This window comes from Podarcis cretensis, assembly GCF_951804945.1.
Source record: "Podarcis cretensis genome assembly, chromosome: 9".
NCBI lineage: Eukaryota > Metazoa > Chordata > Lepidosauria > Squamata > Lacertidae > Podarcis > Podarcis cretensis.
This window is the reverse complement of record NC_137178.1, coordinates 54,089,360-54,107,918: the sequence shown is the minus strand read 5'-3', so window position 1 is coordinate 54,107,918 and position 18,559 is coordinate 54,089,360. Positions and strand designations below refer to the sequence as shown.

Below are 18,559 nucleotides of genomic sequence, written 5' to 3'. Positions count from 1 at the left end.
AATGTATATGTGTTGTCTTTGTCTTTTTATGTGTGTGTGTCTTTATAAAATGTAAAAACCCAATAAAAAATTTTATTAAAAAAAAAAAAGGAAAACAAGAACAAAATGATGAAATCTGTTATGTGCTTGGTCTGAAGTTTCTGCAGCAGCCCAACACATTTCATGCTGCCATTTTCAATGAATTGGCATGACAATAAAGGTCACAAAGCAATATGAGAGTAAGTATAGAGTAAAATGGGTCAGAAGAAATATAATTGTGTTAGTTGAAAAGTTCAGCAGAGCTTACATTAAGCACTTCCACACTGATTTCATTTTCTCACAACAGCCTGGCGTTTTGGTCACCACAGGGTCAAAACAGAGGGCTGTAATAGATTTACTTTTTTGCATTGCAGTGGCAAATGTGGCACTGATTCTTCATAGATGTGTAGTGTATCTTTTTCAATTCAAGGGCCACACCCTTTCATGGGCAGACTTCCAGAGTCCACATGACAGTGGTCTGTCAGAAGAAAAAGTCAGATGTTTCAACACACACACACACACACACTTTCATCCTCTATCCAGGCAAATGTGAGGCATAACTACAGTTGAAGGAAACTTTCCAGATAGGCAGAATCACTCACAGAAGGTATTAATCAGGGTTGGTGAGGCCTGAAGCCTGGAAAGGATAATGTTTTAGAGAGACAGAGAGGCCTTGAATGACTCATTTATCCCCCAGGTCCAAGGTCCCTCAGCCCTGCTTCAGAATGTCTATGGCAATGCGTATTTATTAACCTTACATGTTACAAGAAAACACACTTAAAGCACAGAGAAAGCAAGGTGTCTAGGGGGCCTGAACAGGATCCTTACAACTGGATACCAAGAAGTGGCCCAAGACTTTCGTGTAAGTCCCAAGGTACAATGGACACTCAGGTTGCAAACATGATCCATGTGGGATGCACGTTCACAACCCGCAGTGTTTGGAACCTGCGTCTGTGCATGTGCGGATTGCGATTCGGCGCTTCTGCACATGCATGACCACCAAAACCCGGAAGTAACTCGTTCCGGTACTTTCGGGTTTCGGCAGTCTGCAACCCAAAAAAACCGCAACCTGAAGTGTCTGTAACCCGAGGTATAACTATATAAGGATGTATAACACTGACCCCTGTGAATGGCAGTAATTGTCTTTTGGTTGTGTAGGGTAGTTGTGTAGGCTTGGCCTGTGTGATCAGTACCCTGCAACAATGGAAAGTACAGCTCATGCATTCAAAGGCTTCAGATCTTGGGGAGAATGTATGTAGTCCCCCTGTGCAGAAATTATAACCAATGATTTGAAGTTATGACAGGACCAGCACCCATGATCTGCACCACTTTCCCAAGCACACATTTCCACTCTGACTGCCTTTTCATTCCAAGACAGAAGATAAAGCTGGAAGATTTTCTATTCAATGCTGGTCCTGATTATGCATCCATAAAACCTTTTTTGTAATTTCCCCTGTAAATTGATGAACAATGAGAGGGAGGGGGGAATTGTGTGAAGTATATTGATAATTAATTCACTTTTTGTGAATTTTGACCCAGAAGCAACATACTAGGAAGGCTTGCAAAAACCAGTTAATATCTCAAACATAAAACACATCTAGCAGATCTTCAAAAAAAGCAGCCACAAGTTGTCCCCCTACATCAATGAACACACATATTTTATATTGCAGCTTCCAGTGCCAAGATTGTTTGCTTATGAGGTGACAGCCAAGTTGGATCATAGAAAACATTCTCCCTCCCTCTTCCTTCTGTTAAATTTATGTTACAGTTATGTTGCTAAATTAGGGTAATTAGAGTGACATACTACAAGCTTCTTTTCTTCCCCATAGAAAGCAAAATTAGAAAATAGATGTTCCAATGGCAGCAGAATTCAGGTTTCAGGGGTGGGACACCTTATATAAATAGGTTAGTAATTAATACCATGTTGAGATAGTTTAACATTATGTGTTTTTACTTGTGTATGTACAAAATAGTTTGATCAACCCAAAGTATGTTCAATTTTAAGCTTTCTCCCCAGTATGACTATGAAAGTTAACTTTTGCAAAGTACTATCTTAAAGTTTTCATTTATGCTGCTACTGCCTTTTAGGACCCCTCCCTTCCCTCATTAGCCTTATTTAGATTGTTCTGTTGTTTTACTAATAAGTTCCCCATTTTTATCATTGTTTTGTAAGCTGCCTTGAATATTTGCTCGAAAGGAGAGGTATCGAAGCTGAAAGCAGACAAACTTGCAAAGCTTTCGGCCTTGTCATGCTCAGATTCCTATAAATGCTACCAGACATTTACTAATTGATTTAGCAAACTGATTGGCTTAGTCAACTGCTTTAGTAAATATCCTTATGAGTTAAGGCAATGCCTTAGAATCACAGAATTGTAAAGGCCCACAAGAGTCATCTAGTCTAACCTTCCGAAATGAAGGAATCTTTTGCCCAACATCAGGTTCAGTCCCACAACATTGAGATTAAGAGTCTCATGCTCTACTAACTGACCTGTTGGAGAGACTATGACAGTAGATCGCATCTGGGAAAACAGGAACCAGGACTATCTAGCTCTGTGCTTTAGTCCCTCTTGTGGTGAATTACTTAGGACTGCAGATGAAAAAGTATCCAGGATTATGAGGTCCTCCCAGCTTCTACAGTGACTCCACCTCGCAAAGCACTACATTTTTCTTCTGAATAAACTGTTCACACAGAAATCCCTGAATGCGGGTGTAGAGGAGCAAGACCTCATATAATTCCCCCAGTTGTTATGTATTCATCTGAATAAATCTATAATTTACACCTTCAGATGAATCTGTGGAGCAGAAAGAGGTGTGATCCTGCTCCTCTCCTCCACATGTTCAGTGTTTGTGTCAGGGCTTTCTTAAATTTTCATGTTGGTGACATGCATGCGCTCTCTCTCTGTATATATATGTATGAATTTTCAATTTAGCATCTCAAATAAAATATTTTACATAATATTATATATCCAATGACTTCCCTTCTTCTCCTTCCATGGTTCCTTTTTGCTTTTCTATCATTCCTGCATATTTTACTTTAACCATTTTAATGATTCTCCACTTTTACATTACTCAAATATTAACTACACTGTTGAATTTATCTTAATGCTGCCAGCATTTTCAACTGTATACAATTATTCTCCATATACTTAATAAATATTTTCCACTCTTCTTTGAATACATGTTCTTCTTCTCTCTTATTCTATGTGTTAAACCTGCTAGTTCTGTATATTCAAACATCTTAAGCTGCCAATCTTCCCTGCCTGGGACCTCCATTACTTTCTATTTGGCGGCTAAGAAAACTCGAACCGCCGTTGTTGCATACATAAATAATTTTTTCTGACACCTAGGAATTTCTGTCTGAAATATTCCCAACAGGAAGGACTCCAGTCTTTTGGGGAAGGTTATTTTAAACATTTTTCCAACTCATTGTAGTTCATTTCCCAATATTCTTTTACCTTGTCACACATCCACCACATATGAAAAAAATGTTTACTCCATTTCTTTACATTTCCAACACATATCTGATTCTGCTCTATACATCTTAGCCAACCTACTCAAAGTTAAATGCCACATGTGAATCCTTTTCATATAATTCTCTTTCAATGTGTAGCATGCAGTAAAATTCAAATCATTTTTCCAAAGTTTCTCCCAGAGGTTTAAGTCTATATTGTGGTGACACACTTTTTAGACATGCATCACTTCGAGACACAGTAATTACTAAAATAATAATAATAATAATAATAATAATAATAATAATAATAATATTTATTATTTATTATTTATTATTTATACCTCGTCCATCTAGCTGAGTCTGCTCAGCCACTCTGAGGTTCAACTAACCCCTTTCCAGCCCCAGGAGGATCGTGGGGAGCATTTGTGTGACACACCTACACAATGCAGCCGACACACTAACGTGTCGCGAGACTAATAATAATAATAATAATAATAATAATTTATTACTTATACCCTGCCCATCTGATTTCCCCAGCCACTCTGGGCGGCTTCCAACAGGAGATTAAAAACACATTAAAACATCAGTTTGAAAAGCTCTGGTTTGTGTTGAAAGGTCTGTTTGGAAGCTTGTGTGTCAGGATTTGAGAAACTATGGTCCCTACATGCATCTTGCTACTGGCTGCCTAGACTGCTCATTATGATGCAGTTTTGTGACTGCCCTATCTATAGATAAAAAGGAGCTTAAATTTTTAACCCATCTTTTATTTTTAGCTGGACCAGAACCTAATTTCTGGTCATCCCAATGAAAAACTGAGTACTTATTAGACAACCACACAAGCTGAACTGCCAAAGTGGCCTTTTTTTTTACAATTGCCATTGAAAAACGTCACTGAAAATATTCAGTCAGTAACACAGTATAACTGTTACAAAGGTGAAAAAGAATTCTAGCTGTTCCATTGGCACACTATTATTGAGTTAAGATTGTAATTTATATTATGTGCTATGATTTAGAATCTTAACAATATATTTGGACCATCCAGAACATTCCAGTGTGCATATTGTCATATTTTTAGTACCTTTAAGGTGCTTTTCAAGATATGCTAAAGACATTTTTCTTCCCATACATAGCTTAAATTAGTTCTTTCATGTCGATTTAGCAGCAATAACCCTATCTTTCCATTCTATCTTTCCATTGCAAGATAAGAATAGTGTATGTGGAAATAGAACGAATAGAAATAATGGGTAAATCACCCATTTAAGTGTCTGACATATTGACAACAGCAGGAAAATGGCTAAGCTTCTATTTTATTTCTGCTCAGACTTATTGTGAGGGCTAGGTGCCTGACACAAGGATATAAAATCAAATTCTTCCATTTGTTTTCATAAAATGATGTGGAATATTTGCCTAATTCCCTAACAATCGTAAGCCATGTTATAAAACTATACACACAATACTTTCTTGTAGAGGAACAAGGAGCTGGAGTGTGTGAGTTTTGAGCCAGAAATGGTTGCTTGCACCTTTCCCGGGTGGGAAGCAGTTGCAGGGCCTGGCATTCTGCCACCAACCTCAGCAGCCACAACACACATGCAAATGGGTCTCAGAAAGACATTAGTGGCAACCGCCCTGTGGAACGCCCTCCCATCAAATGTCAAGGAAATAAACAACTACCTGACGTTTAGAAAACATCTGAAGGCAGCCCTGTTTTGGGAAGTTTCTAGTGTTTTATCGTGTTTTTAATATTCTATTGGGAGCCACCTAGAGTGGCTGGGGAAACCCAGCCAGATGGGCAGGGTAATAATAATAATAATAATGATGATGATGATGATGATGATAATAATAATAATAATAATAATAATAAATTATTATCTCTCATCCTTGGCAATTAAGTTTGCTTATTAAACAATGGTTTTGCCTGGTGCCCTATTTGTCCTTGTGATGCCAAGTGAAAATCTTTCCCTCAAGGATAGCCTTCTTGGTGCTACTTTCCATTGTTGGGTGGAGCAAGGAGGGAGGGTGTCAGGGACTGGACTGAGGAGGAATGGTGGGGACCATCCCCACTCCTGAACCTTCCCAAGAAGAGGAGGACAGTATAGATTTACAACAGTGGTTTGCAGAAGGTCATAGTACAGAGGCTGCAGAGGGGAGAAGCTGGGAAATATTGGGAGAGGAGCAGCAGGAAGAATAAGCACGGGGGGTGGGAGACAGCTGACAGACTCAGTGTCTTCAGAAAGCATTCCTCACCCCCCCCCTTTTCCCAGGACCCAGTGTGCATTGAGAGTAGTAGAACAGACAGCTCAGAGGCAGAAAGCACAGATCAGCTGATGCAGGAATGCCGTATAATAGGAGAGACGGGGGGGTGGGACTTTACTCTGAGCAACGCCATTATTCAAGAGTGATGGCATTTCTACGCCTCTCTGTGAATATTGAATAAAAGACTTGGTAAGAACTCTTCTTGTTTATCTGCTTCTTGGCTGCCACAGTGGGAGCGACTGGATTTCCTGAAGCCTGACAGAGGGTTTCCAGAACATGAATGCAGCATTTACCTTTCTACTGTAGAGTACATTCCATCCACACAAGACAGTGAGTTCCACAAACACACACTCTTCTGTCCATTCTTTATCCAGACAAGCAATGGGTTTTATTACAGTACAAGGACACATTCCGGCCAAAATGTTGGTCAGGTAGACAGACATGCTTGGAGGGATGCATCTGACCCTGGGCTTGAGGTTCCCCACTCCTGAATGAGGTGAATAGGAGTTGTTCCACGACAGCTGTCTTGGTGGTATGTAAGATGGACTTTCAGTCATCCCTAGTTCCATCTCCAGTCCTGATTCCAAATTCCTAGTCCCACCCTCCACACCCAGTTTTCGATGCCACCACAATGTTGTGCTGCTATTGCTACTAATTTGCACTTCTGTGTGAATTTTATTCCCTCCATTGTCTGAGGATACCAGGCTGTGGTGCGTCAGTGATGGTCGCATCCTATCTTAAATGCTTCCGTGCCAGTGGAGTAGTTCACAGATGGGGCTGTAAACAGAGAAAATATAAAACTGAGAGCTATAAAATATAGAAATCTTGTTAGCAGTTGGCTGTAATGATGTGCCATCTGTATCCTGAGTAGGGCCTGGCTTAAGAGGAGCATTAGAGAGAATTCTGAAATGTATTGTTTCAAATATTAAGGCATGTGGAAATATCTTACAAAGTTCCTGAATATGGATCTTTAGTGCTTCAAGGTCTTGTTTCCATCCGCTTTGCTTTATATTGAAACAAAGTGACTTTCTGCTATTGTTCTGCCCTAAAACTGAGGTTCGTCAGTGTCTCCTAATGCTGTTTGCTGGTTATTCTTGGCATTTATGACACCTGCCCACCTTTTCTTTGGCTTTGGCCAAATGCCAGCAGTCTCTTGGCATGGCTAATAAACATGTTATGTAGAAAACTTCCTTGCACATTCAGGTGCCAGTGGGGCAGGCTGATTTGAAAGCTTAAGAAAACTCTTAATACTTCTTTGATTGAATCTATACTTTAAACGCATCGTGAGTTTTATGGAAGCCTTGTACACAGAACATGGACTTTTGTAAGAAATAATAATAAAACAAAATTAAATACATAAATATGAAATAAATTTAGATATGATATAAAGATTGTTCCTGAAGCAATAAATGAAATCAGCAATAAATCCAGTGCTAGAGTCTGGTGCCATCCTCTATGTGAAGAATGGGGATAGATGGAGGCTCCTTTTGAGATTTTAGTATCTTCAGATCCTATTTCCATTCCACAGCTGACAGCTTGGCTCAGCTTTCCATAGAGTTTTGCACATCAAAACAGACTAGGGATCTGAGAGACCAGAGTTCCAGTCTCCATTCAGCTATGAGGCTCCCTGGGTGATATTGTGTAAGTCACGAACTTTCAGCCTAACCCACCTCACAGGGTTCTTGCAAGGATACTGCCAAGAGGGGAAGATGAGATCTTTGGAGGAAAGGTGGGATGTAAATATAACAACAAGAACAACAACTCATACATGTCTGGTGTTGTTGTTATCTGATTGGCTCACACAGACATTTATATTCATTAGCCACCAAGCTTACATAGCACTTTTCTTCATACAACAGTGACAAAGAGGTTTGAATCTGTAAAAATATTTGTGTGCCTCAAACATTCTAATGGGCCTGTTGTGCTGCACCAAGGGCCTATTTTGGCGCAAAACATTGGCTTTGAATTCTCCTCATTCAGAATAGCAAGAGGGAGTTAAAGTTTATTTATGGAGATGAGATACATCTTTATCTCTCCTTGGCCCCAAACCACTGCCTTTCCAGAGGTTGTTGAACTGCAACTCTTGTCAGCCCCAGCCAGCATAGTCAATAGTAAGAAATCTGGAGGGCCATGGATTTCTCAATCCTGACATAGATACTGCACACATCTGTAGTACATATGCCCATCCTTCTGCTTTGGTGTGTATGTAGTAGATTTAAAAAAAGAAAGAAAAAGAAAAGAAAAGCCCCACAAGAGCCTCCTAGTTGGGCTAATCACAGACAAATCTTCCCAACATACAACATCAGCAAGATGAACAAAGAAGACAGACTAAACTTGCATCTTTAGAGAGTCACAGCTTTGCATTTTGGCAGCTACCTGTTTTGAATTTTTAGAGATTGCTTTCAGCTGTTGAATGGATTCTTTCCTTTCTGTTTTCTTTATCATGTTGCAATGAGCCCTATGTTATTTTAAACAAATGGAAAAAGAAGCCATAACAACAGATAAAGAAGCAATGCTGGGAGCAAAAGGTGAGAATTTAAATGCAAAGAGAGAAAAAGACACATTTGATTCAGTTTAATTGATATGCTTTTAATTGATAGAGGCTGAGGGCTGGAGAGGAATGCAGCGGCTTCTGGTTGTGTGACTAGCAGTCTGATCGTTTAAGGTAGGGCTTCCATACATCCAGATTTCCCTGGACATTACCAGAATTTCAAAGGCGGAACTGACGTCTGGGGGGAAATTCCAAAAGGTGGCACTTTGTCACGATTTTTTGTTTTTTTAAAAAAAGCTCGACAATTTTTGGGGTGTCCCAGTTTTAGTTTTTACTTTTTGAAATATGGTATTCTAGTTTAAGGTGCTATTCTATAATGGGGAACCTGAAGCACAGTGGACAAATGTGGCCCCTAGGCCTTTCTATCTGGCCCTTGGGACTCTCCCCAGGCCACACCCCTCTCCAGAACTGCACAACATCCTCATGTGCTTTTGCATTACTGAAATGTGTCCTTCAAATCTGATAATGCCTCTTGCTTCTCTGGATGGTGCACAGAGGTGGAAGTATGAGTATGAAGAAGCTAGCCTACTGTACAAAGGTAATATTTATATTTGTTGCCCTGCCTATGTTTGCCTCTGGTCTCGCCCACTATTGGCATGTTGCCCCTGGAAGGGAATGTGTCCATTAGGCACCCTTCCTGCAATGACTTGAGGGATTTAGGATCTGACAGAAGCAAGCTATGCCAGCGTAACAGCAGGTACACCTCCACCATGACAAATACGCTGGTGGAACTCTCCCAGTACCTTGTAAAGACAACAATGCTTACCAACAAAATATCAATTAACACTGACTAATTGAATGAAAATGCATTACAGCACATTAATGAACAACATTTACTGCTGTTTCTGGAATGGAAGCCAGCCCATCCAATTTGATAGCAGAGAACATGATTCCCCAACTGAGGGATGGCTCATAAAATTATTCCTGCTCATTAGAAAATGTCCAGTATCTACTATGACCATCTATTGCCACCCTCTCACTGTGCTTTAAATGGAGTAGACTGAAGTGCTTGTGTCCATAGGGTGAATAAGTTGTTGTTGTTGATTAAACTTGTTAGTTGCTTCATCTTGCCCAGGGCAACCTAAAGTGACCCAACGCTGTCCAGACAAACCAGTCAGATGGGCAGAGTACAAAAAATAAAATTTTTGTTGTTGTTGTTGTTGTTACAAACAAGCAGACATCCCATTAGATATCAAGGAAATAAACAACTATTTGACTGTAAGAAGACATCTGAAGGAAGCCCTGTATAGGGAAGTTTTTTATGTTTGGTGTTTTATTGTGTTCTTAATATTTTGTTGGAAGCTGCCCATAGTGGCTGGGGCAACCCAGTCAGAAGGGTGGCATATAAATAACAAATATAAGACAGAACAGGCAAAAAAAACCCACACAGAGATACATTAAAAAGAAGGGGGGAAAGAAATACATTAAAAACACCTCATCAACTTCTAAAAGGCCACAGATAGTTAAAGGCTTGGCATCTCAAGATAGATAATGATGGTGCGAAGCAAGTCTCCCTAGGGAAAGCATTCCACAAATGGGGAGCCACCACAGAAAAGGTCTGTTCCCATGTTGGCGCCCTCCGGACCTCTTGTACCTCTGATTATGATTGCAGGGCTTGGAGCACTTCATAAGGGGAGAGGTGGTCCTTCCTTGAGGTATTGTAGTCCTGAGCCTTTATGTCTTTATAGGTCAAAACCAGCACTTTTATTTGGCAGCCAGTGCAGTGGGGCCAGCATTGGCATTATATGCTCAAACTGTCCTGCCCCAGTGGCAACCTGGCCACTGAATTTTGCACCAGCTGAAGTTTCCAAACCATCTTCAGAAATAGCACCACATTTAATGTATTGCTGTAATCTAACCTAGAGGTTACCAGAGTACAGACAACAGAAGTTATGCTACCCCTGTCCAGATAGGCCACCTCCCATTCATCTGGTGTAGGGATAGTGCTTCAGTCTTATCTGGCTTGAGCTTCAATTTATTGGCTCTCATCCAGTCATTACTGAAGCAGTACTTTGGTCCAGCACATCCACTGCCACACCTGCAGATGTAAAGGAGAACTAGAGCTATGTGGCACCAGCATATTACTGACAATGTGCTCCAAAACTCTGGATGACCCTACTCAGCAATTTCATGTAGATGTTAAACAGCATGGGGAGTAAAATTTAACTCTGAGGAAGTGCACACTGAAGGCTGCATGGGGATGAAGAACACCCTCCAACCATCAGCCTCTGAAAACAACCATCCCAGTTTAAGCAGAACCACCGCAAAGCAGGGCCACCCATCCCTAACTCAGACAACAGGATACCATGGTATTAAAAGCCAATGAGAGGTCAAAACATTTTTTCAAAAAAAAAAAAAAAGTTTAGGGATACTCTCATTTTCCTACTCATATTGAGATACTGCCCCTCAGTGAGGCCAAACTTAGATTCACAAGATATTTAGGGGTATGCGTACCCCTATGTCCCCTCCAACAAAAGCACTGATTAACAGGGACACATTTCTCCTGTTTCCCTCCCAACAAAGCAGTTTCTGTGCTAAAACCAGGCCTAAACCCTGATTTGAATTGAGAAAATCAGTTTCCTCCAAGAACGCCTGGATTTGGTCTGTAACCATTCACTCCAGAACTTTTCCCAAGAAGGGGAGATTGACAACTCTCCAGTAAGCTTTTCTTGAGGAGTAGTTTTTCCACTGCCTCCTTCAAGCAGGCAGGAACCACGCCTTCTTACAAGGAGGCATCAATTACCTCCCTGGCCCAGCCAGAGAGCAAGGACACAGGCAGGTGCATGGGCCAATCCAAGCATCTTGTCCATATACTGAGGCCCTGCTTACTGAAATTCATCCAGCACAACAGTTTTACACAGTGTTCTGGACACCTCTCAAAATTCATCTGCTGTAACAGTGGAGTCAAGGTCTCAGCAGATGCAAGCAATATTATCCTCCGAATGCTTTGCAAAAAAGTTGCAGAAAGCATCAGTTCTACCAACTCCTTTGGGCCTGGGTAGCACACCACACTGCACTGGAGCTGCTTAATGGTCCAGTAACAATGGTATGGCAATTCCAACTGAGAATTACACTGGCTGAGAAGATTTTATATTTAATTCTTTTTTGCTCAGGTGACAATTGCACTGACTTTGGAAATCAGGCCTTTGGAAATCTCTAGCATAAGTAGGTTAAATGATGGATTTGTGTATGTTTTTATCTCCATTACATCTGCGGAACTGTCGTGTTACAATATGGATGAAATGAAATGTATCCATTGTGCACTGTGTAGGAGGCCCAGCTTTTCAGTGAGATGCAATCCTCCTTTATGAAAAGGCCGCTTTCCTATAATTGCTATGGTGGTTTTCCTGCAAGTCAAGTGCATTCTGCAGAATTATTGCTTACCACCACCCTGGCTATGCATTAGGTATTGTAAATAAAGTCCTGTGATCATTTCTGCCCAACATGTTGTGGTATTGAATTACTAGGAGGCGGGTTAAATGAGAGTGTAGGAGCATTCCTTTTTTAATGTGATGTTTCCTGCAAGCTCTTGAGAGATTTTGTTATGAGAACGGTTTAACGATGTGCCATTTTCTATTTCATGTTTTTTTCAGGTGAGTTCTGAATGCTTGATCTGCAGTATGAATTATGATAGGAGTCTGTAGCACTTGCATTCTCTCTCTCTCTCACACACACACAAACACACACATGCTTCTTTCATGTTAAGGGAGCAATAAATGGAACATTGAGAAGGATCACAAATTCTTATGATAATTCATAAAACTTTAATTGGTCAAATAAACTCATTCTTTTAAAAATGTATAATCTCATTCTTTCAAAAGCTGAGAGCAGAGCAAGACATTACAAAACTATTTGCCTGGTGCTGCAGAAAAGCAGCCTCATATTGATTTCCCCCTTCCTCTCTGTAGCTGTGAGTTCACTGTACCTCAGATCCTGGTGACATTAAATTGAGTACACCCCCACCCCTGTAAGCAGCAACCAATACTATGAGCAGGACACAAAAACATGCGCAGTAATGGCATCAGGTCAGGGGGAAAGGTGAACTCACATAGCCATAGAGAATGAGAAATGCGACATGGGTCTACTGTTTGTTGTACTTGTGGGGAAAAGTAGTCAAACATAACTGTGTGAGATTCCTAGTTAGTGCATGAGGGGTTAAAACCACAGAGTTACATCCCTAGACTTACCTTGGTTGTGCTCCTTCTTCTCTGATGGGGGAGGAAGTGAAGCATTCTCTTTCTCACTCTCTTTGTGACATATAACTGACCAAGGAAGGTGTGCCTAAGAAAACTCAAAACTTAGAGCACATGTTTGAAGCTATCTTTCTGTATTTTCTATGAAAATGCCTGTGTTCTCCTTGCTACTGCTTGGATAAATGCATCTATTTGACCTTTGTAACATTTTGTAAGTAAAGCATTTTAAACTTACTTAACAGTGGGAGGTCAGATCATTGCAAGAGAGGTAGAAAGAGGAGTACTGTTTGCAAGTGGACTAAATGGGATAAAGGGTTCCAACAACTTATATACCTAACACTATACTGCTGCTTGACTTTTTTGAGTTTAAACTCTGTTACTGGTGGCTCTCTCCTGCTGGAGAGTGAGCTTAGCCCCATAGTTTGAACCCAGGTACCCAGCCAATTCTTTTGTTTTTTTACCCCACATGTGTGGGTCACAGGGATTATATTTTTTCCTCCTAAAATTAGCCTCATCAGAAGTGGCTTGTTGGGTTGGGGAAAGCCATTATTCTAGCTTCCTGGCAGGTGGGTCACTGTTGAATACTGGGAAGCAGAGGGGTGAGGTAGTGTGCAGGTTAGCATGCTGAAACATCAGTGCTTCTGTCAGAGCATTTGCACCATGTATGCTTCCCAAATGTAGCAAGAATTTTTTGTTTTTAGCTGGCGATTCTTTTACCATTCCAAATCCCTTTCTATTACCAGTAGCTAATACATTTTCACATCTACAGATGGATAATCTAACTTTCACACCAGTGAGTGGCCTGAAGGCACATGGGGCCATCACCTTGCTGAATCTAAGCAGGTCTGAGTCTGGTTAACTGCCTGGATGGGATATCACTTTGGAGACATGTGTACACGAAACCTGAGTTCTATGATGCGAGAGAAGGCAGGATAGGTATGAGAATAAATATACACAGCCGGTTCCCCCCCCCCCCCGTTATTAACAGGAAGACCCGCTTTTGTGGACCCAAATCTGCTCTAGAGGGTCCTGTGCATGGACACCATTGGATACAACCCTGTATTTTTTTACTTGCTTTTAAAATCTCATTTGTAAAGACTACTGATGGAATCTACCTATAGTATGTCATCTGTTTTGTTTAAGCTGATATGCCCATGGGTACCATATACAAGTGATTATTTTGTGTAGGATAGAATCAAGGACTATGAATCAGGAAATCCCTTTTTAAAATCCTGCCTTTCAGGCTTTTTGTCACAGTGCCATTCAACTGTCTCCCTCCACATACAGGAAGCAGGGTAATGGATTTGGACAGATAATGGAATTTGATGGCATAGCCATCAGAGAATAGTACCCCATCCAATTTGTAAGGTGTGGCCACTCTCATGAATTCGCAAGAACATGGGGGGAGGAAATCTGATGGCCTGGACACTAGAAAATATTGCCCTGGTACTGAACTATAACAAGAGATAGAATAATGATGTTCACAGAGCATTTGAAAACATTACCATTAAAGGAACCTGAAGGTTCAGAGATGTTGGAATTGGAGCCATCACAGAGCCAGCATGACAGAACTTGCATTTATCCTCGGTCTTTCTGACAGACACACTAGTTCTATCCATGTAGTGAACTTTGTTATAAAGGATTATGTAGGCCTGGGTACTAGATACACAAATCTGGGTTTGCCAATCTCTTTTTGGCTCATGGGCATTTTTGTAAAGAGAAGAAACTCGTGGACCTCTTTCTCTTTCTTTCTTTCTCTCTCTTTCTCTCTCTCTCTCTCTCTCTCTCTCTCTCTCTCTCTCTCTCCCACACCCACCCACACCTATTCCATTGGCTACAATAGAATGAAACCTATAGCAATCAATGGGATGGGATAGCCATTTTGTGTGTGTGTGTGTGTGCGCTCACTTGCTCTTTTGGATACATTTAATATTCAACTGCAAAAAAGCAGTGGAATCAATCAACACAAAGTTAGGCATGTGCAGACCTATTTATTTCAATAGATTTAGTCATTCTGAACTCTGTGCTGCATTGCGGTCAGTGTACTTGAAGAGCCTTTTTGTGGTTGCCATTTTTATACCGCAGAATAATTGCATGTCACCAGGAGTTGTCACATTCCCTTTCCTGGTGCCCATAGAGCCCTTCCTAGCACTGAAACTAAACTTGAAAGAAACATCTCTCACACTGAAATCAATGGGACTTAAAAAGCATTTCCCTTGTTCTAGATCACACTATGCGTGAACCAGACATTGCAGAGCAAATTTACTTATAATAATCATAAACTGAATGAACTTCACTGGTGTCAGGCTTTATCTGGATTCAATGCAAATATCAATAAGGAAGACAAATTGCGAAAGGTAATTTTTGCTGCTTCTTTTCGGAATGACTTTTTCCTTTTTAGTTCTTCCAAACCCTGTACAGCTGTGGGCTTCACAGAGCATATTTACTTAGCACCACTTTACACTTCATTTTGGCTTTCCCTGGTCCAGTTTTTGTTAAAGGTGAAGAACCAGAGATAGAAGTTGACCTTTAATATAGACAGAAATGAGAGACTTAACACTTCAGTTGCTTAGTCCTGATACAGCCACCAGAAAACTACTATGCCAAGAAAGGGGGGAAAGATGAAATATTTTGAGTTGGATAAGATAAACAGGCACAGGGCACTGTAATAAGTTCCAAATTGGCAAGTTAGTTAAAATTCATAAAGTACTTTTGATAATGCTAACTCCCTTGATTAAAGGACACCGTCTCTACCATTTTTCAGCAATAGATATTGTAAATAAAAGCATTTAGGTTTGTGACAGCTGTGCCTGTTAGATAAGAAAAGCATTGTGAAACAGTGGAGAAGTAATTTTCCTGCAACTTATTTATAGTTGCCCTAGCTGTAAAAGTGGAAAGGGGAGGAGGTTAAAAATCAATCCCAGCATTTGGAAGGAAAACTCAATACTTATTTGATAAACATTATAAATTGGTACAATGTTATCGTTATTGTACTTCATCCCCTGCTCTTTCTAGATAGTAATCTGCGTGAGGAATGAAATTTTCGGTGATAGCCAAAGGTGTTTTCATGGCTACAAGTCAAAAACTGTCCCATTTGCTAATGGCTATTTGTTTTTGGCCACAATATATATTGAACAAACAGTCATTCCTAACTTGACTCTGCCTTACGCCTTTAGAAGGGGACTAGGGGACTGGTTCACACAAACACATACATCCCTAAATGTTTTGACAGCTGATTTACTGTATTCCTGGGGATGGTTTGTAAAGGCTCACTATTCAGTAATTATAATGCAAAGTAATGGTTTGCATGTGTGAATGGGTCACTTTCTGATATAGCACCACAGAGCTGCTGAAACTTCCACATCACCTCATTGTCAATGCAGGCACTGACCTTGCTGTATGTTTGAGGAGCATGAGAAGGGAACCTACATATGCATCAATGCACATCCACACCAATGTGAACCTTATATACATGGATCAGGATCACCCTAATACTTTTCTTTTCTTTTTATCAAGCAGGTTTTGAATTTGAATTTTCTGCTGCTTATATATTGCATGCTTTTATTGATTTGTACACCACTGTGGAATTTTGCCACCCTACTTTTTGACTGCATGTTTTGTAATTGTACATTCTTTTATTATATCTTGCCTTTTCTGTCTTAACTACAAGACACCCAAAGCTTGCAAACTTCATCAAAGGGATGCTTCTGAGTTTCCCAGGTATCTGGCAGGCTCAGGGGATCCTACAGCATCCCCTCTCAGGAGGATGCCATGGTTCATATACTGGGAAAGAAAATAAAGCTCAGTGCAGCTCAGAGACTGCAGTCATAGAATAGAGCAAGGCCAACCAATTTGGGGTCCTTCAACCATTGTTGGACTCCCATCAGCTCCAGCCTGCATGGCCAATAGTCAGGGGTGATGGGGAATTGTAGCCCAATAATGTCTGTAGAGCAGCACATTGGCTCCTCCTGTAATACAGTATGTGTTCAGTAATATGACTTCATTCTCCAGGGCACACTTCAACTCATCTTACAGCATTCAAGTGTGACTTGGCAAACAGCTTGGGAATAACTGTTTGTATGGCTTCTTCAAAAGCTACTGGAGGAAAGATATACTACCCTGTTCTACTTGTGTGACATTAGATGCCACATTGTCATTAGGAGTGCAAGTCCCTGCTTGCTCTCTCATGACAACATATAATTGAGTTCTGCCACACTATAAAAAAGTACCATTAAACAAGGGGGTCACTGGAGATATGTAAGGTAAAGCAGCTTTACATAAAAGTGAAGACTTGCTATACATTTCCAGACCTAGGAAATTCAATGGGAAACTGCATGCACCATAAATCCATTGAATAACAATACATCAAGAGGATCTCTAGTGGGCTGAACAAAGTTTCAGGATGACGATGACGATGAATAATTCATTAAATTTGTATCCCACCCTTCCTCTCAAAGGAATCTGGGGTGGCACATTACATATTGCAGTGGTACCTCAGGTTAAGTACTTAATTTGTTCCAGAGGTCCATTCTTAACCTGAAACTGTTCTTAATCTGAAGCACCACTTTAGCTAATGGGGCCTCCTGCTGCTACCACACTGCCGGAGCACGATTTCTGTTCTCATCCTGAAGCAAAGTTCTTAACCCAAGGTACTATTTCTGGGGTAGCGGAGTCTGTAACCTGAAGCGTATGTAACCTGAGGTACCACTGTATTTTTTATTTGGCTTACCAATGGCAGGATATCTGTGCTAATGCAAGAAGTGTTAGAATGATATGTTGGAATTGTGTTTTTAATATTCTGTTGGGAGCCGCCCAGAGTGGCTGGGGAGGTACAGCCAGCTGGGTGGGGTATAAATAACTATATTATTATCATTAATAACTTTATCATTATTATTACTACTACTACTACTACTATTATCATTATCATCATCATCATCATTAGCATCATCATCATCAGTGCTTTTTTTCTGGGGGGACGCAGGGGTACACATACCCTAAACATTTCGTGAATCTTTCTACTTTTGCCCATTTACTGTATTTATTTTTCCCAATTTGAACTATAAAATAGTGATTTTCTTGAGTCAAAATGAGAGTACCCCTAAACATTTTTTTAGAAAAAAGCATTGATGATGATGATATCACTGTATGTACTTTCTACACTTCATTTCCCTCTGACCTGAGAGCTCTCTCTCACACACACATACACCATTTGTATATATACGAGAACAACACATTATACATCTGATGAAAAGGACAGTGCTCAAAGGAAGGTTATGCCATAATAAATAGGTTAGGACTGGGTTCAACTAGTGCAATTGGGTTTTCACCCCCTCTTCTCCTCCTGTGTGCCCCTGGGCCCCTCAAATCAGTTTGGGTGGTGTTGAGGATAACACCAGAAGAGCATTCAGATGAGGAAAGGGAGATTGTTCTATCACAGAAATGCTTGCACTCATGCAGCAATAACTTTAGCACTATGTTGAATTTGTCCTTAGTCTTTAAAGTAGCACAAGACGCTTTGCTACATTTCTGAAGTTTTATTTAGGTAGTTTGCCAAGAGATTATTTCTACTGAAAAGCAAGCACCCTTCAAATAAGACAATATCAAACTGCTGATCGTTTGACTATACTAGTTTTTCTTCTTCTTTTTCAAACTTCATTCTCCTTTTCAGCTACAATTATGCCAGCCAGCCAGGTATGAAAAATGGAGAAGCGACAATTGCTGTCTTTCTTCTGACAATGCAGTTATGGAAAGAGAAAAAAAGAGAGCAGATTCTCCTGAAAGAAAGAGGCAGAGAAGTATTTTATATATATATAAAAATCTCATAAACCTACTTTAACAATGACGCCTCCGTTGCAAATATGTCTTCAAAGTGGTCCCCCTCCTCCATGAATTATGCCATTTCGAGACAGTAGCTGTAATTCCAGAGTTATCATCCCTGCTGGGCTACAACACTGTTTTATTGTCAGATTGTATTATCATACAATGCATAAATACCGCAAGCCTGAAGCCAAAAATGTGGCTGTTATTACAAAACCATATAGAAACTTCAACCTCTCTCATCTGTAGTCATGTCCATCTCTCCTCTTTGCTTGT

The 18,559-nt window shown here is 40.4% G+C and overlaps 1 long non-coding RNA gene across 1 annotated transcript in view; it reads left to right on the top strand.

Moving 5' to 3' along the window:
- LOC307223774 overlaps nucleotides 1–18,305 on the top strand; it is a 54,696-nt gene extending 36,391 nt beyond the window's left edge. The window contains exon 3 of the long non-coding RNA XR_013842267.1: nucleotides 18,135–18,305. This is a non-coding gene — a long non-coding RNA (uncharacterized lncRNA). The remainder of the gene's footprint in view (nucleotides 1–18,134) is intronic.
- The last annotated feature ends 254 nt before the right edge of the window (nucleotides 18,306–18,559 follow it).